Source organism: Sorex araneus, chromosome 3, assembly GCF_027595985.1.
Source record: "Sorex araneus isolate mSorAra2 chromosome 3, mSorAra2.pri, whole genome shotgun sequence".
In the NCBI taxonomy this organism is placed as follows: Eukaryota; Metazoa; Chordata; class Mammalia; order Eulipotyphla; family Soricidae; genus Sorex; species Sorex araneus.
The window spans coordinates 179871712-179896947 of NC_073304.1; the positions used below are offsets into that span (position 1 = coordinate 179871712).

The following is a 25236-nucleotide window of genomic DNA, read 5'->3' on the forward strand; positions in this document are numbered from 1 at the left end:
TTTTTTTTGTGCACTCTCATTTTAATCACAGACTTATTCAGAATGTCCAAGATACGGAAAGAGCCCAAATGGATGACTGGATAAATAAGGTGGTTTTGTTGAATTTCTTCCTTAAAAGGTATTAAGAGTAGAGCATTTCACTGTTCTCACCCCAGGACAGACGGGTAATTATGGGAGGTGCTGGGCTGTTAGCCCACACAAATGCAGTAGTTTGTGGGAATCATTTGCGATCATGAGTGTGGCAGACCCAGGGGCTGTTCACCTTAAATGTCCACAGTGTCTCCATAGCGCCTTGCACACAAGCACATAGCAGCTCAGGAAAGGTTTCTGGGCCGAGGAGAGGCCCAAGGTGATTTGCTTTCTTTAAATGCAATCAATATTTTCTGAGCAATTTAAACACACTTGATTCTGTGGGTTTATACAATTTCAGTCTTTGAGAACTTCCTTCATAGGCTAATTGGACACAAAAGCCCCATAGGCATGAAAATTGCAATCACCAACTGAAATCATGTCGATATCTTAGCCATAAACAACCCTCTTCATGGTGAAAACAGTATAGTGGGGCTCAGTCCCTCAGGAAGAAATCACTGAAAAAGACCAAGTTAAAAATTCTGTGATGGAGAGAGAGAGAGATAGAGAGAGAGAGGAGAGAGAAGCCCGCCATAGAGGCAGGCTGGGGTGGGGTGGGGGGTGTTGGCAGGGGGGAAACTGGGGTGATTTGCCGTGGAAATGTACACTGGTGGAGGAATGGATGTTGGAACATTGTATGACTGAAACTGGATCATGAAAGCTTTGTAACTGTGTATCTCACGGTGACTCAAAAATGAAGTTGATCTTAAAAAAATAAAATTTACTCTCTGTGTGGTGCAAATATATGTTTTTTTAACAAATATATCTTGTATTTACGATGAAAAAAATGTTTGTGATGGGGTCCAAGTGATAGTAGAGTGAGTTAGGTGTTTGCCTTGGATGCAGTCCATCTGGGTTTCATCCCTAAGCACCACCAGGAGTAATTCCTGAGCATCATTAGGCATGGTTCAAAAACAAAAAACAAATCCTGTGACAATGAGTGATGGAGTTTCCATTCTCCAGTTCCTTTGCCTCCCAGACCCCAATCATACTGCACCAGCCTTCCCAGTCTGTTCTTCCTATGCCAAATCCTACCACCACACCCACTGATTCCAGCCCATGGCCATTGAGAGGCCCTGCACTGGCCTGATGTTGGCTGCGGCCTTTCCAGGAGAGATGCTCTGCGCCCCCTCCCCAAGGGGGCATGGCACAGACTGCGGCACACAGGAAGGAGCCCAGCCTGCCAGCTTGCCAGTGGGGCCTTCAAGAACTGCTGGCTTCTCTCTAGAGACCCTCTGGCATATATTTCTGGAACCTGAGCCACTGCATGAAGGTTGACAAATGCCAATGACCTAAAAGGCAAGGAGGCCATGGCAGACTTGTTATCTTGGAGGAAAGTTCTTTTCTCCAGAGGATCTCATTGGTCTGAGGTATAAAGAGAAACAAAACAGGGGAACAGACAGTATCAAATGATTTCAAAACTCAGATCAGCAGACAGTGAGCGGAATGGAGAGGTGGTCTGAAGGACAGGCAGAGGTTGGGGGTCTCAGCACTTTGGTGGTGGCAAAGATGCAGCAACTGTTCACCAGCACCAAGACATTAACAATATTGAGAACAGGTTACCTAGACCACAATAATAATTGAACTTTTAAAACAATGCAATAGATGAAATATATTTAATATACACCAGAATCTTGTAGTCATTCCCAGGATGACCTACAGGTTCCATTTAGATCACTGTGTGTTCATAACAACTTGCTCTTTGTATGAAAAATAAGCTCATCAAGACAGCAAATTGGTCCAGCAGCTCTGATTTCTCTACCCATCAAGTTCAGTCTTCTAGTAAACTTTTCTTTCTTTCTTTTGCTTTTTTTTTCTCTCTTACAGTCTCAGGGGAAGAAGAGTTTTATTTTTTATTCTTTAAGAACCATTTGTGAAATTTATATTATCGATCCTTCTAGCTGCAAAATGAGTCCAAGAAACATCTCATAAAACAGAATTTATGTATGTAGTGTCGACATGCTGTGGAGTTTTGCCTCCCGTTCCTGACTGCAGATGCAAAGTGCCTTCAGATTGTCAACAAAAATTCACAGACCTTCCTCCATCGACTCCTTGAAGGGATTCGGCCAACCGCTGGCCCTCTGCTGCAGCCAGGTGCCTGCCGGTGAAGCGTCTAGCATTGTATGGGGCTGGTTCTCTCCGAGAGACCTGAGAGACGCTCTCTGGGCCAGTCTCTGGCCTTTTACTTAGAATAGGTAGAACTCCATTTGCCATGCTGCTGTGCGAGCTGACTAGGAAGGTTTCACCAGCACAGAGGCTTAATGGAGGTGACAGCAAACTGAACCAATGGATCTGTGTAACACACACCTGTTGTTTGGGTGACGTGGGAGTAAGTTTGATACCAAGCCATTTTCTCAAGGCCTGAGCAATAGTACAGCAAGTAGTGCATTGGCCTTGCATGCAGCCGACCCAGGTTTGATCCCCAACCTCCCATAACCCAACCTGGTCCCCTGAGCACTGCCAGGAATGATTCCTAAGTGCAGAGCCTGGTGTAAGCCCTGAGCATTGCCAGGTATGACCCCAAAAGACCCCCCACCCCAAATAAAGTAAAACTATTTTCTCAACACAGTGATTGATTACTTGAGGATGAGTACTGGGTTTGGGTGGTCTCCACACTCCAGAGCTGACCAGAGTATGGAACACAGAGAATACTCAGGAGACAGTGGTTGGGTGCACGTAGAAGAAAAGGAAAAAAGTACCAGGATTTGAAGAAACTTAGGATTCAGTTTTTTTTTTCAATATATGATGTAGGAGCACTGCTATTTATTCAGCTATTGATTAAGCTGATTGAATTGGGCATGAACTCCACATTACTTTTTTAAAAATTCAGAATGTTAATTTTATTTTATTATTTTATTGTTATTCCCCCCACCCCCTTTTTTTTGATTCACCATGAGATACAGTTATAAAAGCTTTCATGTTTGAGCTTAGGTCATACAATCATCAAACACCCATCCTTCACCAGTGCTCATTTTCCAACACAAAATCCCCAGTATTCCCCCCCCCCCCACACACACACCCATTCCAACCTTTCCCCTGCCTGTGTGGCAGACAATTTCCCACATATTCTTTCTCTACTTTGGTTACATTCGATATTTTGATACCAGTCTCACCACACTCAAACCTGCCGAAAAGGCAATGCTAGACGATTTCTTTTATATTGCTTGTTATGGATAGACCATAATGTCCAGGAAATTCTGTGTCGTTCTCTTCCAGGAGCTTTAGTTTATAGTCTCTGGGTCTTGGCTGTTGATGAGATTGCATGGCACCAGGGAAGTTTGTGGGAGCAACTGTCAAGTTTCTAGAAAGCTGAAGATGGGGCAAGGGGTGGGGTGAGGAGGCCCAGTCTTGATCCAAGCGGGCTTGGAGATCTCAGTCACGGGATCCCACATACCTATGTTTTCCTGCCAGTCTGCTCTCTGGTGAGGTTTATCCCATCTTGGGTAATAAAGCATGTGGAAAGTGGCCTTGGGTATGGCGGCACTTGGGTTCTGGATATTTTCCGCTGTTGGGGTTCTGCTTGTGGCAAGGAGGGACTCAACCTGCCCCCCTCCAAGGTGCCCTGGTGAAGACAGCCTGGCGTGGGGTCAGGACATTCTGTGGTGCTCTTTTCCAGGATTTTTAGTTTATAGTCTCTGGGTCTTGGCTGTTGATGAGATTGCATGGTGCAGGGGATAGCTTGTGGGTGTGACTGCCAAGCTACTGGAAAACTGGGGGCGTGGGGGAAGGAGGCCCAGTCCTGATCCAGTTGGGCCTAGAGATCTCAGTTATGGGTTCCCGCCTACCTCTGTGCTATAGACCCTAACTGCGTCTTTTGATCTCTTTCAAGATTTATGGGTCTCTAAAATAAGGCCAATAAATGAGCTTATATAGCTGAGCCAGAGGTGGTTTGTGGGTGTGTCTTCCACATGCCTAAATTTTGGCTGTTTAATTTCTTGGTAAACTTGGCCTCAAGTTGTCGGGATCTGGCCAGAGGCACAGTAGCAATTTTGGGGTATCTGGAAGTCTGAAGTCACCACAGGCTGCCAATGCACTGGCCCACAGGTACAGGGTGAACTGCTGGCGGCACCATACCCTCACAGATTCACTTTTTGAAGTGTGTATGTGTGTGTGTATGTGTGTGTGTGTGTGCATGTACACACACACCACACACAACTGTGCTCATGGCTTTCTCCAGACCTGTGCTCAGGGATCACTCCTGGTGAGGCTCAGGGGACAAATTGGGGTGCCGAGAATCAAACCCAGGTCCGGTCCACTGAGTGCAAGGCAAGAAGACCCAGACCAGCTGGACTGTCTCTTCCACTCCTTCATTTTCTTATTAAAAATGAGTTTAATGTTACTTTTTTATATGCAACAATGTGTGAAAAGGATCCAGGCAGGGCAAAACTCAAAAGATGACCCAAGGTACTTGGGTGAGGTAGTAGTGGACAGCCTGTGGCAGTGTGTGTGTTTCCAAGTTCAAATATGGGACCTCCTGTGTGCTGCTGTCCCACCCGGGGCCTTGGTTGTGTTTAAGTGTGAGGCCCGTGACTGGAGAGATAACATGAAGGGCTGGAGCACTTGCTTCACATGTGGGAAGCTGGCCTCTCTTCCTGGCACCACACGCTCCCCCACGCACTCCTGTGAGTCAAGCCTGGATCACAGAGCAGGGAGCAGTAGCCCCTATGCACTGTCAATACAAAATAAAGCAATACAAAACAATGTCAACACAGAATGATACAAAATAGTACAGTACAAAACAAGGCAACAAATATAAACTAGATGATACAAAAATACAATACAAAACAATACAATAAAATACAAATGATACTATATACAGTGATGCAGTATAGCACAACACAACCCAGTCCAATACATTGTGAAGCCTGGGTCCAGTGTTTGGAACAAGGATAGGAGTGGAATAAAAGTAAAGAGAGAATTCTTATCTAAAGGAACCTATTTGTGTGTCTTCTAGATTTCTCATTTCCTGCTGTGATAGGGTGTTTCCTTTGTACAGTCATTTCCACTGAATTTCTTGAGTCTTTAGAGGTTTTTGATCTAAGCTGAACTACATTCAAACCATTACCAGTCCAAAGCATTGAAGTTCTACAAGTCTGGTTTGAAAAGCTTGATTGGGGGTCTGAGGAACCTCACAGGGGTGAGGGACTCGTCTTGCATGTGGCCAACCCATATTCCTTCAATCCCGGCACTACAGATGGTCGCCTGAGCCCTGCCAGGAGCAGGAAGAGAGACCCCAGAGCAAGGAGAAAGAGGTACACCCTGAGCAACAGCAGGGGTCGCCTGAACTGCTGCCCCATGGCCCTAGTAAAAGCTGGTTTGTTTGGGCACTTGAACAAATTCTTAGTAATATGGTATCCTTTGTACTTTCCTGCAAATACATATTCACAATCACTGTCACTGTCACCCGGTTGCTCATCGATTTGTTCAGGGAGGCACCAGTAACGTCTCTCATTGTGAGACTTACTGTTACTGTTTTTGGCATATCCAATATGCACAGGTAGCTTGCCAGACTCTGCCGTGCGGACGCAAAACTCTTGGTAGCTTGCCGGACTCTCAGACAGGGGCGGAGGAATCGAACACGGGTCGGCCGCGTGAAAGGCGAATGCCCTACCACTGTGCTATTGCTCCAGCCCTATATTCACAATATGTTATCTATATTACTTTATGACAATAATTTATTTAAAATGAACAACTGTCACTGAAATTGGCAGATCATTGGAGTCTTATTCAAAATATCTTATTCAAAATGACATCTGGGTGAGTGTCCTGAGATTGTTGTAAGAAGCGACCAAGAGAATGGATTCTCTGGTTTATTCTCCAATGGTTCAGGAGGCCGAGAGCTGAAACCCCTGTGGGCCTGTGGGACCCTCTCAGAGCCAGAGGTTTGTCCACTCTTGGACTCTCCTATCCACTCTGGTGTCTGCAGGCAGCCCAAGGCGGTGAGAATAACTGAGTGCTCTTGGGTCTCTCCTGGATCCTGGTCTTTGTGTCCCTGTCAGAGTTGCTCCTGTTCATGGGGACAGTGGTGACCAGATCCCACTCTGAATCCATGATGCCCTCCGTCTCAGCAGTCACAGCAGAGACCTTTTATCCTGATAGGGATGCCATCCCGGGTTCTGGGGCTTGTGGCTTGAATATATCATTTTGGGGTGACAGTACTGGACCCTCTTCCAGATGATAAACTACTGGTTTAGGCAAGGCATTAAAGCATCACAGTACAAAATATTCAAATGAATTGGCTTACATTAAATATTAAATGTGTGTAAATATTTATTGCAATAAAGTAAGTTTCTGTCTGATGGGCAGCTGGGGAAGGTGCACAGACCTCTGTTGGCCTGGAAGCCACTGCAGCGCCGCCTTCCTCCTGTCCAGGACTCAATGGTCATCTTGGGACCTATTTAAAAAACAAAAAAACAAAAAACAAAAAACACCATGAGATACACAGTTACAAAGATGTTTCTGATTAGTTTTCTGTCATACAATGTTCTCACACCTGTCCCTCCATCAGTGTACATTTCCCACCACCAATATTTTCCATCACCAATGTCCCCACTCAGTTTCTCTCCCCCCACCTCCAACCCTCACCCCCACCTCTAAGACAGGCCGTTTTCTCTCTCTCTGCTTCTGTCTCTCTCTCCAAGTAGACATTTAAAAAAATCCAATCCTCTCTTGAAAATATAAACTCTGGGCAGGAGTGATAGTTCGAAAAAAAGATGCTTGCCTTGCATGTGGCTGACTGTGGCTCGATCCCCAGCACCACACGTGGTCCCCCCACACCCTCCAGGGAGTTATCTCTGAGCACAGAGTATACCCTGAGTGCCACAGGGTCTGACTCCAAAACATAAATTCCAGAGAGAGTTCGTTCACCACTAGAGGGACAGATCAGTGGGACCTCAACACTTCTAATGCTTTGCTGTTGTCAAAATTGGAAGATGTAATAAGGTTTAATGTGTGGGGTCTGTAAAACACAACACTTCCTTGATCAGGGCCACATCACCTGTATTTTGGAGCAGGAAGGTTGCCTAGTTGCTGTGTTAGGGTGTGTAAAGGCCTGAAGCTCCTCTTGCCCTGTTTGCTGACCCTGCTTGTGATGCCTAGGGGTCACACAGACATCCCTGGCACCACGGCCAGACATTGTACTCTAATGCAGTTCAAAGAGAAACCAGATGCAATCAGAACTGAAACTGTGTCCCCTCTTGTCTTAGGAAGTGGCTGAGGCCCTTGAGCCATGGCAGGAGATGGGAGAATGGATGGTCCCTAGTTTTCAAGAACCCCCAGAGTCTGAGAAGCTGAATTCTGCGACCACGCTCAGAGCCTTAGATTCTCACCTGCATATCCTGCTTTGGGGCTGCAAGTCCCTGGAGTGACAGTACAGCTGGCTCATGGGGCATCTTCCCTGTACACAGCTGACCAGGGCTTGACTCTCAGAACCCCACAGGGTCCCCTGAGCTTCTACCAGAACCATTCCTGAACACAGCCTAGACTAAGTCCTGAGCATCACTGGGTGGGACCCAAAAAACAAAGAAAGAAAGAGAGAAAGAAAGAAAGAAAGAAAGAAAGAAAGAAAGAAAGAAAGAAAGAAAGAAAGAAAGAAAGAGAAAGAAAGAAAGAAAGAAAGAAAGAAAGAAAGAAAAGAAAGAAAAGAAAGAAAGAAAAGAAAGAAAAGAAAGAAAGAAAGAAAGAAAAAAGTCCTGTAGGCCCAAAGGCATTATCCCAGCTCCCGTTCTAGGACAGAGCAAGTATCCTGTGAGCATCCTGCATGTGGTCCCCACCGTGCCCTGTGTCCACCTCCCCATCACCCCTGCACACCTCCACAATCTGTCTCCTACTCCCTAGAAGGTACATCTTCTTCCATTTCCTCTACTTCAGGAATCTTCCCCTTACGTTTTTGTGCCATGTATGGCTGGTGGGTATGTGTCCACCATCTAGGTCATGATGGATTTCTTATCTGGGAGGATGAAAACTTATTTTCTATTAAAGTTCTGCTGTTGCCCCTGGTTAAACAAATAGTTAGTTACTGATTCTTTCTACCATGCAGAGAGTGCATGCACAGGTGCACATGACAGTTTTGCCCCCTTCCCCTGAAGGTAATAACACATGCCTTGTGTATTCATTTGCATTGTTTTCTTTTTCATTTTGTTTTTAAATAAGTTCCTCCCCAGCAGATCTGGGGGGCCCCTGGAGTCACTTCCTGCGCTGCTCTGACAGGTGGATGGGGCAGAAGGCTTAGGGCTCAGGCCTGGGGACTTGGCCCTGCTCCAGCCTGAGCATGCTGGAGGCCACAGGACCCCTCCCAGTAGCCTTTCGGGGGGGGTGCCCTGTGGTTCTGTTGCAGAACCCCGGGCCTCCTGAATGCAAGGCATGTGCTTCACCCCCTCGGAACTGTGACCTTCTGTCGTTTCCTTTGCGCGGATCACAAATCCCTCTCGTGCCTTTGAAGTTTCTTGGAATAATTTCCCACAAATTCCACTTCTGGTCTGGCATTGGTGCTGCTTCCCTTCTGCCTCTGAAAGAAGCCCTGGGTCTCTGGTCTTGGGGTTGTCAGGCCTCGGGCTATACCGCATCACCTTAGCCCTGTCCTCATTCTCAGCCTCCTTCTTGCTTGTCCCCCCTGGAGGCTCCTGGCTACCAAGTTTCGAATAAAGGGCTTATTTTTTTAAGCTGCTTCTGCATAAAGTCTGATCGGGACCAAAATTCCCTGAAGAGCCTCAGTCGCTGAATAAATTGCAGGTTTTACTGCAGAAAATTTGGCTGTCTTATAAACTGTGATCACAATATGCATTTAACACAGGAACAGAAGCTGAGACTGAGTTTTAATTGCATTTTAAAAGACAGAATTTGAAACTTGTAAGCCTTGAGAGTGTTTAGATGAACAGGACATAAATCCTGATTTCTATAACTCTCTCCCTCCTATTACAGAACTTTCCTTGGCGTCAAAGATGAGACAGATTCTCTATTTACTTTAATGAGTATGGCCAAAAGAAGCAATCATAAAATCCAATGAACGAAGGAAAGATTATTGTGGGGCAGTTTCCTCTCCACATCACTAAAATGGATTAATAAAAGGAATATTTACTACCTGCCTTTGTATCACCTAAGCCATAGATGGGCTGACTTTAACATTTTATGATGGTATAAAATTCATTTTTCACCTTTAAGTCCCCTTAAATTGTCCCCATTGTTTGAGGACACAGCTAGGGATGAAGGTTGGATGACAGTGGCCGTGTGTGTGGGGGAGAGAACATGGGGAGTTGCTTCTGGGGTCTTGGCACCCGCAGTGTACTCCTACTTCCTGTCACTGTCCAACAGCAGGAAAGTGAATGAGGAGAAAGTACAGAAAACAAGGAAGATTTTTCTTCTTTATTTTTCTCACAGCACAGAAAAAAAGCAATCAGTGCTTTTTCTTTTTTCCTTTTTGGTGAGGCACTTTTTCATGATCTTTCTCACAAATGATGGGAGAGCAGACCTTTTCTTTCCTCCCTCAGGGTCAGCTGCAAAGATGCAGCATTTGGTTCCTTCCCCTCCTTTCCTGCCTCCCGCCTCTAGCCCCTTCTCCCCACTCTGTCCTTCTCTGACAAGGCTGGCTGGGGTGCTCTGGGTGGCAGGATATTTTTTGTGCCAGGGACATGCACGATGAAGAACAAAGCCAGTTTTTGACTCCGATGCTCCTATATAACCAAAGGCAGCGGAGTCTGGGTGACCAGGCGGGCAGATTCAATCCATCATCTTTAAAGCCAAAGTCCCAACAGCTCTCATAAGACACCTCAAAGCTACCCTGGCCTGAAAGGATTCATCGAACAATAGAGAAAATTTTTGAAGTTTCTCCTTTTTTGGACTTAAATGACATTAAAATATCTTTATTCCCAATAGCTCAGTGGGTGGGAGCACAGGCCTGGCATCCACAGCCCCCAAGTTCAGCCCCAGCCCTGCACGGCCCCATCCCAAACTGGATCATCTGGCCCCTCTCTGCCCATCCTTATTCTCTTGTGAACTCAGAGTGATCAGAATTCCGGCCTCTGACTTCCTGTGCAGCACGTTTGGGGTGACATCTCCTGATGCGGCAGAGTTGTACAGCAACCTGGCATCTTGTCCTTAAACTCAAATCCCTTCCAGAGTTACTATTTGTTCACTGCTTGCGAACACTCCTTCGTCATTTAGATCTGACATTCATGGCAGTTTCACCAAAATCTTCCTTGATTACTTCTTTGCCCTGTCACCCACTCCCCAGTTAGCCTTCCATTTGTCTGTTCCTAATCCTTCTCTTCCATTCCATGGCGCCTGCCTCTTGCCTTGGAACTGGCGCCACCTCTGCCTCCATAGTAGTCTGCTGTCCCTCAGCACCTACGAGTCCTCTCTCCTAAAGGAACCACACACAGATCCTGGGGTCAATCTCAGGAATCACGGCCCGGATCTATTCCTTCCCTCTGACTTCCAACAGTCCGAAGGACTTTTCTTCTTACTATTTGTCCACTCAGACACTGACTTGGATTCACCTGTCCTTCTAGCAACCCACCTTGGCCCACATATTCCCCAGTTTTCCCTGGGCTAAGGATTTAACTCGGCTATAACTTTCCTGGAATAGCTAGTCTGGTCCTCGGAAAAATGAGATTCATGTTGTACAGTCACACAAGGCTTGGGCTCCTGAATGGATGGGGCTGACCATCATGGTAGGGTCGGATGACTCAACCCTGGATCCAGCTGCAGAGCTGCAGGACTCAATCAGACCTGGAGGCAGGGGGGGTGGGGGTGGGGATAGGGTGGAGGGCTCAAAGTCAGTGTACAGGGATGTGGCCTGAGCTTTCTAATGTTCTGACCCCGTAGGAAAAAACAAAACATTTTCTCATTTACTTATGTACATACCCAACTATATTGTGTGCCAGCAGTATGATAAAGACTCCTGTAACAAGATAGATAAGGTCCAGCCCCTTCTTTTACACACAGTATCTAGGGGATGAAAGGAGAGACATGTATATTAATTTATACATACCATTTAAACATAGACTTCAGAAGATGATTTTGAGGATTAAATGAGTTAATGTTCTTGTAAGACTTAAAACGGCTGATGATAAATCAAACACACTATGTAAATGTTTGCAATTAATTTTACAATAAGTTTTAATCATGTTCAAGTGCTGGGGATGTATAGAGTTTCCTTTGTGGATAAAATGTTTGTCCACTCACAGACTCTCACAAGGCCCATCCTGAGACTTACATAACTGATTCCATGTTCACTCATTCAAAACAGGCTTGTTTGTCACTTTTATGTGCCATACACAAGTGGGGAAAGAAAACTAAGACCTGTCCCCACTGTCCAGGGCCTCACACAGCCATCATTCATCCAAGTTTGAGTAATGAAAGCAGCTGAGTGGTCAGGCTCGTCATTCTACCTGATTTCCCAGCCCATGAGAGATAAACATGTGCCTTTGGATTTTGTTAAAAAACAACCAAATTATGAGAGAATATTGTGGTTAACTCTATGCATTTGGTTGTCTTCTGCATTGCCCACATTGACAGGAAAATAGGAGAATAAAACATGTCCCGAGTGTAATGCCGAGCTTGCAAACACTCAGAACATCAGAGAGAATGTGTTTTCCATTCTCGAAGGCTTTCTTATTAAGTGTATCTTCTTAAATTGTTAAGAAATTGGTGACCTGTAAGTGACTAATTTTAATGAAGCAGAATATCCATCTTGGGCATGATGGGAGGGGAAGAAGGGGGACCTGAACTCAGAAGATGGGGAGTTGATGCTGGCCTTGTCACTTCTGAGATGTGCAGCTTTGGAAAAGTCATCCACCCCCTTCACTGTGAATGACTGGGATAAGTACTTCCCAGGGTTTATGAGAAGGTTCCAGAAGATATTCGAGTTCAGAAGTGGTATAGCAAAGATTTTGGTACAGCTAATTAGAAAGGGGGTAGTTGCAGATGCAAGGAGGCTCTGTGGGAAACGTGAATATTTCCCTCTTTCAGTCATATTTCTTTGCCTGATGCCATGAGGATTCGGCAGTACCACTGAACTAGGCAGCCAGGTAGGGAAGGGACCCTCCGTCAAGGTGATGGCAATGAACTTCCCAGGAAATAATGTTATCAATAGTCCTGAAGTTGCAAAGAACCAAAACAGGAATTAAAGCCTGGTGAGACTTTCACCTAGCCAGCAACAGACCCAGAGAAGACTGAACCTCCCTCAGACAAAATCTCCAGCATGAACAAAAGGCCAGGGAAGGAATTTCAAAGAAGACCATCACCACTTGAAACCTCCCTGGACAACCTCCTTAGCAAGGGACTTTGACCTAGGCAGAAGCCCCATCTGGGGGCAGGCAGGTTGGAGAAACCACCTTGAACAAAGGAAGGGCATGTATATGCTGCCAGAACCCACGTAACTTCTTGTGCACACAGGGTGCCTGAGCACATGTGTCACCCGCATCTCCCCTCTTGAGATGTGGACTTTCCTATCTAATGCTGTATGTATGTAGGGGCTCTCTCCACCCTTGGAGAAACACTCTCTCTTGAGTGCATTATTCTCCCCTCACTCTTTCACTCTCTCTCTTCCTCTTCCTAAAAACCTCCAAATAAAATCTATTTTACTTCACTGCTTGTCTACTCCTGAATTTCTTTTCTGCGAGGCGAGATAAGAACACAGTAACTCTGGGTCCCGGGTGGCAGAGGCGGATGGGGAGAAAGTGACCCTCTTTCTCCTCCCCGCCTCACATGAGCCTCCTGTTAGGTCCACCTGTGGGCCCCACGGGTGACTTATATGAAGCGGGGAGGAGAAAGACGGTCACTTTCTCCCCAACCGCCTCTACCACCCGGGACCCAGGGTTACTGGGTTCTTGTCTTGCTCTTGGAAAAGAATTTCTGCAGTAGACAAGCAGTGAAGTAAACAGATTTTATTTAGAGGTTTTTTTGAGGGAAGGAGGAAGGGATAAGTGGGAGAGAGAAGAGTAAGAGTAATGCGCTCAAGAGAGAACGTGGGCTTCTCCAAGAGTGGAGAGAGCCCCTACACACATCTGAGCTTTAGACACAAAAGCAGGAAAGTATACATCTCAGAAGGGAGATGCGGGCGACACATGTGCTCAGGCACCTCATGTGCTTGGCCACATGGGCACAAGCAGCACATGGGCTCTGGCAGCATATGCCTTAGCTTCCTTTGTTCAAGATGTCTTTTGTAGGGTTTCTTTAACCTGCCCCCAAGATTACCAGGGAGGTTGGGAGTGGTGATGATCTTCTTTGGGCTGAATTAATCAGATTAAGGGAGAGTTTGAGGAACTTCCTAGGGGAGGGGTCCATTATCCTCAGGGTCTGCCAATGGTCTTATCTGGTCTTTTTGTTTTCTGAATCCACAAGGTGGATCAGTCTTAAGATTCTCCTTCACAGAGACTTTGTTAATCTAAATTTCATTGTCCAGGGCCTTTCCCAATCTACCTGCCTACATCACACTGACATCATCACCTCTGTTGCTAGGTCTGTTTCTCTTTTCCAGATGCTGGCTGCCAGTAGGTGCTCCATCTCCTTTTACCTCTGTGACTCAGGTTACCCAAAAAGCCATGTTCATGTGTATTCGGCAGATATGTAAGTAAATTCATACGGGCCATGGAGTCCTGGCTGCAGGGAGGTGTCCAGCACATCAGGAAATCCATTTCTAAAGAACTCAGCTGGGCTAGGCAGCGTGCGGCTTCAGTCCCTCAGAGGTCAGGCCTCAAATCCAACAACGGCCAAGGCCATTTCTTCTTCTCTGTTCCCTGCAAGCGCATGTAACGCAACCCAAACGCCGTGTGACATGCTCTAGAAGACACGGCTATCAATTTGTCATGCACATGATTTAGGAATAATGAAATCCATTTGTCCCAAATGCAGTAGAGGGAGGAAGCGCTAGATGAGGTGTTTCACTAGAGGTTCTTTCAATCCTCCTTATTCTTTTGCTTCCTCAACAAGGCCATTTCCTCTGTGAATTACATTGAAGTACGATTCTTACTTTAATGGCCAGAGGACTCCCATCAAAATAATTTAATGACAAAAACGAAGCTGGTCTAATTGAATTCAGCAGGAAATAAGCGTCATCACCTCAGGGTGAGCTTAGCCCTGAGCACTTAATATTCTGCTCAGCGGGTCAGCTTTGTGGCAGCACAGCAGTCACCATGGGATTTGAGCTAACTGAGGTTTTTGGTGTTTTGTTTTTTTTCTCCCCTTTAAATTTGAACTCAAGAATGGGAGGAGAGCATGTGCCCGGAATTGAGATAAATGTAGGCCCTCACCTTGATCACTTAGCTTTTAAAGCCTGACACCTCATCAGCAAGTGAAAATCAACTCAGCAGGTCTCTGTAATGCTGATTTCAGAAAACAGAAAGTCAATTTTGGCCTCTCCCTTCAAGAGTTACAGAAAGACCCAAATCTACAGCTGCCTCACCCTGCCCTTGTTAGGAAGTGGAGCTTTCCGGAGACTCTGACATAGAATTTACTTCCAGTTGATTTTTAAAAATCGGATTGGAAGCTCCAGAGACAGAATCCGCTAACTCGCCCTGCTGTGAAATACGCTCTTTACCTCCCATTGTCTGATCCCGCCTCATTTAACCAATGATGTTTTAAGGGCTAAGATTCAGCCTTCCATTTCATTTCACCGGGCCTCTGAAAGACAATCTAATGTTAAAATTGGCCCATTATCTAGACTGGTTTAATTTGTGCCTTAAAATGACTTTGGAAATAAGTTTTGATTAAAAAGTTGCACCAGTGATGCATTTTCAGTACCACAAAGCTAACCCTATTTGCAGAAGTTATTCCTGCATGCCAGAATGAGCAGAAGCCTTAATTCCCTGTCAGTAACTGTGTAGGCGAAAAGAAATTAGGAGGCTGGTGAATAAACAGGAAGCCATAAAAATCACAGGCATCTTTTCTGTCTGTCTCTTTTTTTGTGTGTGGAAGGGATTGAGCAGTCAAAAGTTACCACCATCATAGAATGTAAAGTATTTTAGAAGAAATACACATATCTCTCTTTTATTTCCCCCTGGAAATATCTATTAACCAATAAACATGCTTTGGTGCCTACTTTTAGTTGAATCGTAAACTATGTTCTCACTAATTCTCTCTCTTTTTAATTAAATTAGCATGAATTAAAAGTTGCAAAGATAACTGTGAGTTTCAGGTGTATAATGTTCCGACACCAACTTCTTCACCAGTGTCCACTACCTTTCACCAATGCCCCCAGTTTCCCTCCTGCCCCATCAGCCAAGCCTCTGTGTCAGGCACATGTCCCCTTCACCATGATCCTAGTGTTTCCTTCCCTAACTTATTCTGCCTTGTCACCCAAGTGAGGGCAAGTGGCAAGCTTCCTACTGAAGACCAGTTCTCCTCCTCCTTATTTGTATGCCTTTGGGCATTTGACATTCCCCTAGGAAGTTTTTCTGTTATTCCCACACATGAAAGAGGTCATTCTGAGTCTGTTCCTCTCCTTCTGACTGATTTCACTCAACATTAGTACTCTCCAGATCCACCCATGTAGCAGAAAATTGCATGGGTTTATTTATTTTTTTTTCTGTCTGAGTAGTATTCCATTGTATATATGTGCCATACTTTATTCAAGTCATCTTTATTTTGGGCACTTGGGGCTGGGTCCAGATTTTGTGAATAGTGCTGTGGTACCTGTGCTCCCTAAGTTTGCTGTCATAGCTGCTGGCATGAGAAAATGCCTTTCCATGATCCGTGTCTCTGCCGTCGCCACAGGAGGGATCTTCCTGCTCTGGTGGACTTCTAAGATTCTCAGGATACTTAAAAGCAGAGGGAGCCTTCCTGAAAAGTGCAGGACAGCAATTAATTAAGTGTGGGAAGTAGTCAAAACACAAAAACAGGGTTTTAATCTCCAGGTTTGGTTTTTAGAATTTGGAAAGTGTGCAATGGGGAGAGGCTGACAGCTCCCTGGTGAACTCCCCCCCCCAACCCCCGTAACCCCAGTGAAGCCATCAGCAGAAGCCAGGTGGGGCTCCTCCACCAGCCTCTCTTTGGACCTGGTTCTGTTCTGTCCCTGCAGGAGCCTAGAGCAGCAGGCTGGCCTCTCCTGGGTGCAGCTGCACTGGCCAGTACTGCGGCCACAGCGGGAAGGAGGAGCTGTGGACAGGAGGGTGTCTGGGCCAGTGGGCCCGGGGAGAGGATGCACTGGGGTGGGTTCAGACAGGGAGGGAGAAGCTGGAGAAGGGAAAACAGCTTGTATTGGGGCTCCAGACCTTGGTTCTGTCAGGGGAACTGCAGTACTGAGGCTGCTCCCAGCTGGCCAGCAGGGACATCTTTGGCCATGGCATCCTTTTCAGTTCAGCTGATGTTCATCTCCTCGCACTTGTTCCATCAGAGAACACGGTCTTTTGTTCTTCATATTCACCTTTGTGTGTCCTGCAACCCCCCTGACAGCTCCTGAGGGCCCAGCTCTGGGGTCGTTGGGAGGTAACTCCCATTTCCCACTGTGACTCTCCATGCCCACAGCATGTTTGCTTGGTTGCTTCTGCCTCTTTCCTGTCTCCCTGCATCCTCAGTGTCCAGGAGAGAACACGGAGAAGTATCCAGTTGTATTGGTATCTTCACCAAAAGGACACTTCTCTAGCTCAGTACAAAGCATACTGGGGATTTCCCACCTAAAGCAAGTCTCACCAAGATGATAATAGTAGATGGTTTCTGAGTCACAATTCAGGCCCAGGTGAATTGATTCTTAGTTAATTATTGTTTAATTCCTTTGGGCTGTCCAATAATTTGTACTTTGATTTAGTACCTTAATGGTAGTAACTTCTGAGTGCAACTCATACAGTTTACCCAGTAACTTGTGTTCCTTAAATGCTAATATTAATGGCAACATCGGTGTCAAGCACTGTGCCAGGCTGTAGGGACACAGGCCTGCTTTCCTGCCAGAGTGCAGTTCATTAGGTGCTGGGGTGGTGATCACAGTGTGGGGTGGGTTTTGCCCAACTCAGTTTGGAAGCGGGATGATGAGACATGTTTCCTCAAAAATACAGGTCAGGACCGTGTCTGAAAGGATGCTTAGGCTCCCAGAACCAGAGAGAATGGACAAGTCATAGTAGCTGACAAAGTACAGATTTAAATCCTCACTCTGAGCAATGGGAATTAGGTTATCGGAGTCTCAGTTTCATCACCTGTTAAATGACGAGCACGCCACATTCTGGACAGGTTCTCAAAAGGATTAAATGGGATAAAGCTTGGGAAATCCTCTTTTTGCAGATCATTCCTGGAGAAAGGCATTCTCTGATCCGGAGGCTCTTCCAAGAGGCCCGGTCAGCAGGGGGCTGGGTCTGAGCCACTCCTACCTCCCTCACTGTCCTGTCCTATTTGGTCCATGGAAGAAACAGCTACTATACACAGAAGTGAGTACCTACTTGAATTCTAGTGGAAAGCAAGGAAAGGTCAGAGGAGCAAGGGGCAGAAGGTGGAAGCCAGTTGTGGCAGCCATGCACGTTTTGGAATGAGATAGCCACTGTGCAGTAGCTGTAGTCTCTAGTACTTCCATGAGTAGGGATTTCATTCTTTCTTCCCACTGAGTCCCTCCTGGAGGGACTAAACTGAGGAATGTGTACATGGCTGCCATTGATGTGTCAGAAGTAGCATGTGATCCTTGCCCCAAAGGTCTCTGGTTTATGCGGTGTCTCTCGTCCGGTGCTCCATGGGCCATGGTTTACCCACCCCCCACACAGCTGGACCAAATATACATCTGTGTGCTGTGAGACACTGAGATTGCCAACTTATTTTATGGAAATAAAATCTAGCCTGACTGGTCTTACTGGTAGTTGTAAAATCATTCCCTGTAAACTGTTAGTATTTAATATGGCAGTCCAGTTCCTCTGTTAAATCTGGATTCTTCTAGATTGTACGGCTGTGGAGAGAGAAGTATAGAAAGTCGTTCGGTTCATTTTGGTCTTGTGGTTGAGATTTTGCATATCAGGGTTTTTTTCCTGGCTACTCCTCATTCATCAAAAACAATAAGCCGTGATAAGAATGAACATCTAATCTTTTCTACTTCATCTAAGTTTTTTTTTATTATTATTATTGTTAGGGCACAGATTGAGATCTCCCTATAACGACAAAGAGACTCCAGAGACTGCAGACAGCAAGCAGGGTTTATTGTAAGATTGGCTAGCCAGGGTCCAGCCACCTACGCAGACACGCAGGTCCAGCAGGTTGGGCAAAGACCCTGAGCTTCTTCAAAGGAGATCTTATATAGGCCTTCCCCGGCTGTTATAGCAGAGCCCGCGCATTTCATAGCCAATAGATTTGTAATATTACAAACTTTCTTAACCAATCCATTTAAAAGGACATCACTCCTTAGCCTATGGTTTTAGAGATCAGTATTCGTGCCAATATTCAGGAATGTCCCGGTTCTGGGGGCGGTCCTGGGTCTTGTGATATGGGTTTTGTGATATGGGTCTGGTTATCTGGTCTGACCACCACCCTTCTTGCGACCCAGGGTGCCTGTATCCAAATTCCTTGCTCAGGGACAGATAGACAAGTTATTCTACAATGTGTGCTCCTGTAAAAAGAATCTTAAGAAAGCTAAATAGATTCCTGTGGTCTGTCCTGGGCCAGTTCTTCACAATTATTATCAGTTTACTTCTCATGTTTTTCTGCATTTGTATTTTGTGCCTAAAAGGGCAACATAGAAATGTGTGATAGTGATGCCATGAACTTGTCTTTGCCTGAGACCTCTCATGGGTCCGAGATTAGGATCCAGCTGTGTGGTCTTGCATGTGGATGTCCAAATAACTGCTTGGGAGTGAAGATGTAGTCAAGTGACAAAGTCACCATCCACTGGAGTTTAGAAAACAGTTTCAGTATTGGAATTTTGAATATAAGTACCTCAGTAGTAATACAGTATGACTGCCTCGTGGAAATGTGCATGATTACTAGCTAGAGATAATACAGAATAGGCTTGTAACCAGATTGAATTAGAGGGAGCAATATGTGGTCTTATCATTTTGAAGCATAACTGGAGAGATTTTTTTACATCAGTTCTGTAGTTTAAAATATTGCCAACCACAGAACATGTCAGTCCAGCCTATAACAATATTTGAGTATCTATATAAGACACTGAGTCGATGCAAGAGAAGCAGGAAAGACAAGTTTGGTTTCTGGTGAAGTTTTCTCTGAGGTCAGATCACTCCTGGAAGGTTTGTGGGCGTCATCTGCAAATGGTGTGAGTTCTGCTAACTAGAGAGGCAGTTGCTGGCAGGAATTAATGGCAGGTAGTATTAAATGGAGAAAGGGTTAATATGATATTATAAAATATATGAAAATAATGATCTAAGCTGGCCTCAGCACCATCACTATATTCAAATTACAGCTGAAGGACCGCATTACTATAACGAGAGAAAATCCCAGTGGAAATTAGTAGACTCACTCTACGTAAATGTTTTTTAATGACTGAAGAGCTCTTGAAAGGGATATTCTCATTAATGATGCTAACTGTGTAGACTAACACTTCTTGTCACATTCAACAAGATCAAAGTTCTGCAAGGCCGATTTCATTTGAATTTGTCTGTGAGGAATAATAATGATGTACAATTAAGGACCACAGACCCTGGCGCAGACAAAAGTGCCATTCTCAGTGCTGTATGTGTAAGTGGCTCTCACAGAACAGTTCCAACCTTGTGTGTTTGCCCCACTTGGAGCAGGGGATGGCCCATCCGCATGGACATGTCCTCTTTGCCACCACAGTAGCCGTGAGTCACACGGAGCCACCGAAATGGAGCTGCTGCGGGTGTGCAGCTGCTTCCACATTTTGTTTGATTTTAATGAGTAAGAATGTGACTTAAAATTGCCACATGTTGCTGCAGTCCACTATTATGGACAGCATAGCCTGGAGATCTCTCACAGAAAAGCTTTAGGGGCCATGATATGCCACACACCCTGTGTCACTTGTCCCAATTACTGCCAGTAGGCAGAATTAAAAGACAAACAGACCTTATTTGTCAGAGTGAAAAATGGGACTGGCTGTGTTTTTCACATGCATCTCAGGTCTCAAAACCTAGTTGGCTAATTCCCAGGAATCAGAAGACACTTAATTCTTAGAGTAACCCAATTGTGGTGTTGCTAGCTAGAAATCCCACATCCCCCACCCCCCCACCCCACTCAAACCTCCAACTGCTGGCCATGGCAGGTTCTTCCTTCCCTATCGAGGCTCCTGCTCCCCCAGAGCTGACCTGCCTGGACCCAGACCCCAACTTCCCCTCCTTCCCTATCGAGGCTCCTGCTCCCCCAGAGCTGACCTGCCTGGACCCAGACCCCAACTTCCCCCAGGCTCTGCCTCTCAAGTGAATCTTGTATAGGTTTTGCATGTTTGATCCATGGCTGCAGAAACTGAGGAACCTGCTCAGCACTGCCTGGGACACCCCCCTCCACCCAGAAACCTCTGACTCTCACAGTTGGCTCTGAATAGTTGCTAATAGACTCGCACCTGTCCCTCCCTCCAGTGGATAGCCACGGGTAGCATCAACCCTCAGAGCTGCTCTTTCTCCCCACCTCCAAACATGGGTGCCTTCCAACTCAAGCCTACAAGCAGCTTCCCTCTGGCTGGGGCAAGGGGCCAGGCTGGCATGCCTTATAGGCAAGGTGTCAGCTGGGAGTTGTTCTAACTGCCACACCACGCATGACAGTTGGACTTGGGCTGGGGTAGCAGTGTGTACCCTGAACTCCGACAGACAGAGGCACAGTACCAGCTTAGAGATGGCTGTGGGAGAGGGAGGGAAGTTCCCAGGTCAAGCTGAGGGCTTCCTCAGGACCTGAGGACTAGGAAACTGTACTACAAGAGGCTTTTCCATCCACTTTCCTGTCCATCTGTCCAACCATCCATTGTGTCTGTTTGTCCCTCCATCTGTTCATCCATCCATTCACAGTCAGTTTGTCTGTCTGTCCGTTCATCCATCCATCCATCCATCCATCCATCCATCCATCCATCCATCCATCCATCCATCCATCCATCCATCCATCCATCCAACCTTCCATCTGTCTACCCATCAATCCACCTGTTCATCTATCCTTCCATCCATCTATGCACCGTCTGTTTGTCTATCTGTCTGTCTGTCCATTGTCCATCTGTTCATCCACCCATCCATCCATGCATCCATCCATCCATCCATCCAACCTTCCATCTGTCATCCATACATGTACCTGTTCATCCATCCTTCCATCCAACCATCCATTGTCAATTTGTCTATCCACCTGCCTGTACATCCATCAGTTTATCCATCCATCCATCATCTGTTCGTCCATCCAGCCATGCATCTCTCCCTCCCAGAGAAGAGGACACTAGTATCAGGCTGGGAGAGCCTGTGCCCTGGGAACAGAGTAGGTTTAGATATGGGAAGCAGCAGACTTGTTAGTGTGGCTGTAGGAGAATAGGAAGTGGTGGCAGGGGAGTGATGTGGCTCTGTGCAAGCAGAGAAGGCACAGATCAGTAGGGGAATCAAGTTTTATACAGACATTAGTTAAGGTTCTAACTAGGGATTGAGAGATGGTAAGGAGTTTGGCAGGGATATTACTGCAAGGTACAGCATATGATCTAATATCCTATTCCAGAAATTCCACGTTGACTCTCAGATTCTATAATTTAGCATGTTCCCCTATTACCCCTAACAGAGAAAAGACTAGTGAGTTGTACCCAAGCAACATTTGAATCTAAAAGCACTTCCAGATGAGCCACAGGTTCCACACAGGATGGTTTGAATCCATAGAGGTGGTGATGCCCTAACTTATTGACAAGTGGAGGGAATGTAAACAATACTCACTTTTCTTGTGAAACTGATTTCATCATTTTAACGGAGAGATCACTGGATTTCTTTGTGATGGGTTTTCTTCTTGACAGCTTGAGCGGGAAGTCTGTCAAATGGCAAAGAAAAACTGTTATCAATGCATTAAAAAAATCCAGTTGAGCAATTGGAATATAAAACCACTTGAGTGGTTTATTTTGCAAGTTCCCTCTGCAATTAGCTATTTATCATTCCCAAAGACATCTCTTTTCCATTTTCACTAACTTGGTGACTGATTGGATTTGTTCATTAAATGGCAGAGTCAAAGTCCATCTTTTGAAAACATGGTTAGAGTTAATTGAGAGTGTGTCAAGCCTTGATCTGGGAACTCAATGCTGAAAATGAACACAAACTGCAGAGAAAGTATTTTCTTTTTTATTTTTTGGGGTCCCTGTAACTCTTTCCTACTTGTTTGAAAATTTTTTCTCTCCTATTGTAAAATGAAGCTTGTCTTTTACTACTGATTTAGGAACATAGAGATAAAGGCATTTTCAACATTACTGTAACTATGTATGTTATTATTATTACATACATTATTCTTTCCATAATTCTTTCCATATTGCTAACTGGCTAATTAGTAAGAATTTTTCTGCTAGCTTTATCAAATTCTTTACAGTTTCATTAAGGCATTCCTGATGAGAAAATACTTTGGGAGTACTAGCTACTGTGTCGCAGGACATGAAATTTTATAGTCTAAATTTACATAGAGGCCTTTGTGTCAATGATCAATTATATTTATAGGATCTATTTGAAATACACATAATTCGTTCCATTTATCAACTTTTCAGTACCACACTATCCTGATTACTGCAGACTGACAGAGTCAGTGCCCCAAGTTTGTTCTTCAATATCATTGTCTATTTTGTTTTCTCTTCTCTATATAAATTTTAGAATTAATATCCACGGAATAATGTTCTAGGATATTGATTGAAATTTCATTATATTTATAGAGAATGAAGACTTATTTTTTCAATATTTAAAGACCCATCCATCTGCCAAAGAGTTTTGTTCTTATGAAATCAAACTTAGGTTGTGTGAGTCAGGATAGTGCAGACAGACTCCATCCCTCACACCCCATGAACTGGAACTCAGTTATTGCTGGTACTTGAGTTAAAGAGAGAACATAACTAAATCTGCCTTAGTTATATTTTTGGGAGATAGGAGCAGATTTGGGGATCAGTGTCTGCCATATAGGTAGTGCTAGACTGTTTTATTTATTTTTATTTTTAGATAAAAAATTTTTTTTACTTGCTGAAACCATTTTCATTTTATTTATTTTTTAAAAAATTTTTTATTAGTGAATCACCGTGAGGTACAGTTACAAACTTAAGAACTTTCATGTTTGCATTTGGTTTACATCCCTCCACCAGTGCCCATTCTCCTCCACCAATGTTCCCAGTATCCCTCCCACCAACCCCACCCCAACACCCACCACTCCACCCTTCCTCTGTGGCCAGGAATTCCCCTTTGTTCTCTCTCCTGTTGGGTGTTGTAGTTTGCAATAGAGGTATTGAGTGGCCATCATGTTCGGTCTACTACTTTTAGTAGTAGACTACTTTTGGTATGCAGCTTTCAACCTGAGTGGGTCCTCCAAACTAAATAAAAATTTTTTAATTGAATCACTGTTAGATAGACCCTTACAAAGTGGTTCATGATTAGGTTTCAATCATACAACGTTCCAACACCCATGTCTCCACCAGTGCACATTTCCTATCACCAGTGTCCCCATTTCAGTCCTAGCACCCTCCCATCTCTGACCCACCTCCCCTGCCTCTATGGCAGGCACTTAATTTTTCTTCTTTTTCTTCTTCTTCTTTTTTCTTCTTCTCCTTCTCCTCCTCCTCCTTCTCCTCCTCCTAATCCTCCTCCTCCTCCTCCTCCTCCTCCTCCTCCTCCTCCTCCTCCTCCTCCTCCTCCTCCTCCTCCTTCTTCTTCTTCTTCTTCTTCTTCTTCTTCTTCTTCTTCTTCTTCTTCTTCTTCTTCTTCTTCTTCTTCTTCTTCTTCTTCTCCTCCTCCTCCTCCTCCTCCTTCTTCTTCTCTCTCTCTCCTCTCTCTCTCTCTCTCTCTCTCTCTCTCTCTCTCTCTCTCTCTCTCGACCCTGACTCCCCCTTTTGGACATTGTGGTTTGCAATACAGATACTGAAATACTGAAAGGTTATCAGGAATATCCCTTTACCTACCTTTAACATCCAGTTCTTGTGCTGGACTATTTTAATGTGTTGTGATGTTTTCCAGCAGCTATTGGTTCTTGCTAGACATTAATAGGTGAAATGCCAGAGAGAATACTGATGAGCGATCCAGATGTTTGGACAGATGCAAGATATTTTTGTTGTTCTTAACTGCCATTTAACTCAAAGTTAGAAAACAGACTGAGGAATAAAGATGATATTTGCCATCTCTGGACATTTGCGTTATGCTACAGGGTAACACATTGTTAAAACTTGGGTTGGTAACTTCTTTTATTATATGTATGCCATAACATTCAGATCAAGAAGCTATCAAGCATTCCATATCAGTGAGAGTGGCAGATATCAAAAAATCTGGAAACAGCTAGTCTTGGCTGGGTTGTGGTGAGAAAGGAACCCTCATCCACAGTTGGTAGATATGTCATCTGGTTTAGCCCCTGTGGAAAGTAATACAGAAATCTCTCCAAAAACTAGGAATAGCAATATGGATATCTCTCCAAAATCTTGGAGTCAAACTCCCATCTGACCGAGTGGCACCACTTTGGGTATCTAGCCTCAAAACACAAAACATTAAATTGAAAGGATATATGCAGAGTTATGATCATCATTGTAATGGTACAATAGACAAGATATGAAAACAACCCAAATGCCCAATGATGAATGAACAAATCAAGATGTTGTGGTTTATATACACAATGGAATATGATGCAGCTTTACAAAGAACAAAATCATGCAATTTGCTGCAACACAGAATAAGAGGGTATCGTCTTGGATGAATTCAGTCAGAAAGAATGGGATGGGGCCAGAGCAATAGTGTACTGGTGTTTGCTTGCTCCAACACCCAATATTGTCTTCTCAGCCTGCCAGAAGTGCTGAGTGCAGAGCCAGCCCTGAGAACTGCAGGCCCACAAACAAACAGAACACAAATAAAAGAAAGGGATAGAGAATGATTTCTCTCTCAGATGAGGGCTCCTGGGTACACAGCAGCAGGGCACAAAGGGCCCAAGAAAACTCAACAGGAGAACTGATCCCCACAGACTGAGTTGTTTGTGTCATGGGGGGGAGAGGAAATGGTGTGTGGTGCTGGAATGACATGCATGGGAAACCGTCATTTAACAGCACTGTAAATCAGAGCA

The 25236-nt window shown here is 45.0% G+C and overlaps 1 long non-coding RNA gene across 1 annotated transcript; it reads right to left on the reverse strand.

The window, feature by feature from the left end:
- Positions 1-3407: 3407 nt before the first annotated feature.
- Positions 3408-23708, reverse strand: LOC129403564 (uncharacterized). The gene is made up of 5 exons (XR_008629294.1): positions 23677-23708; positions 21894-21984; positions 15760-15906; positions 10990-11073; positions 3408-6523 (listed from the first exon to the last, which is right to left on the reverse strand). It is a non-coding gene; the product is annotated as an uncharacterized LOC129403564 (long non-coding RNA).
- Between the last annotated feature and the right edge of the window lie 1528 nt (positions 23709-25236).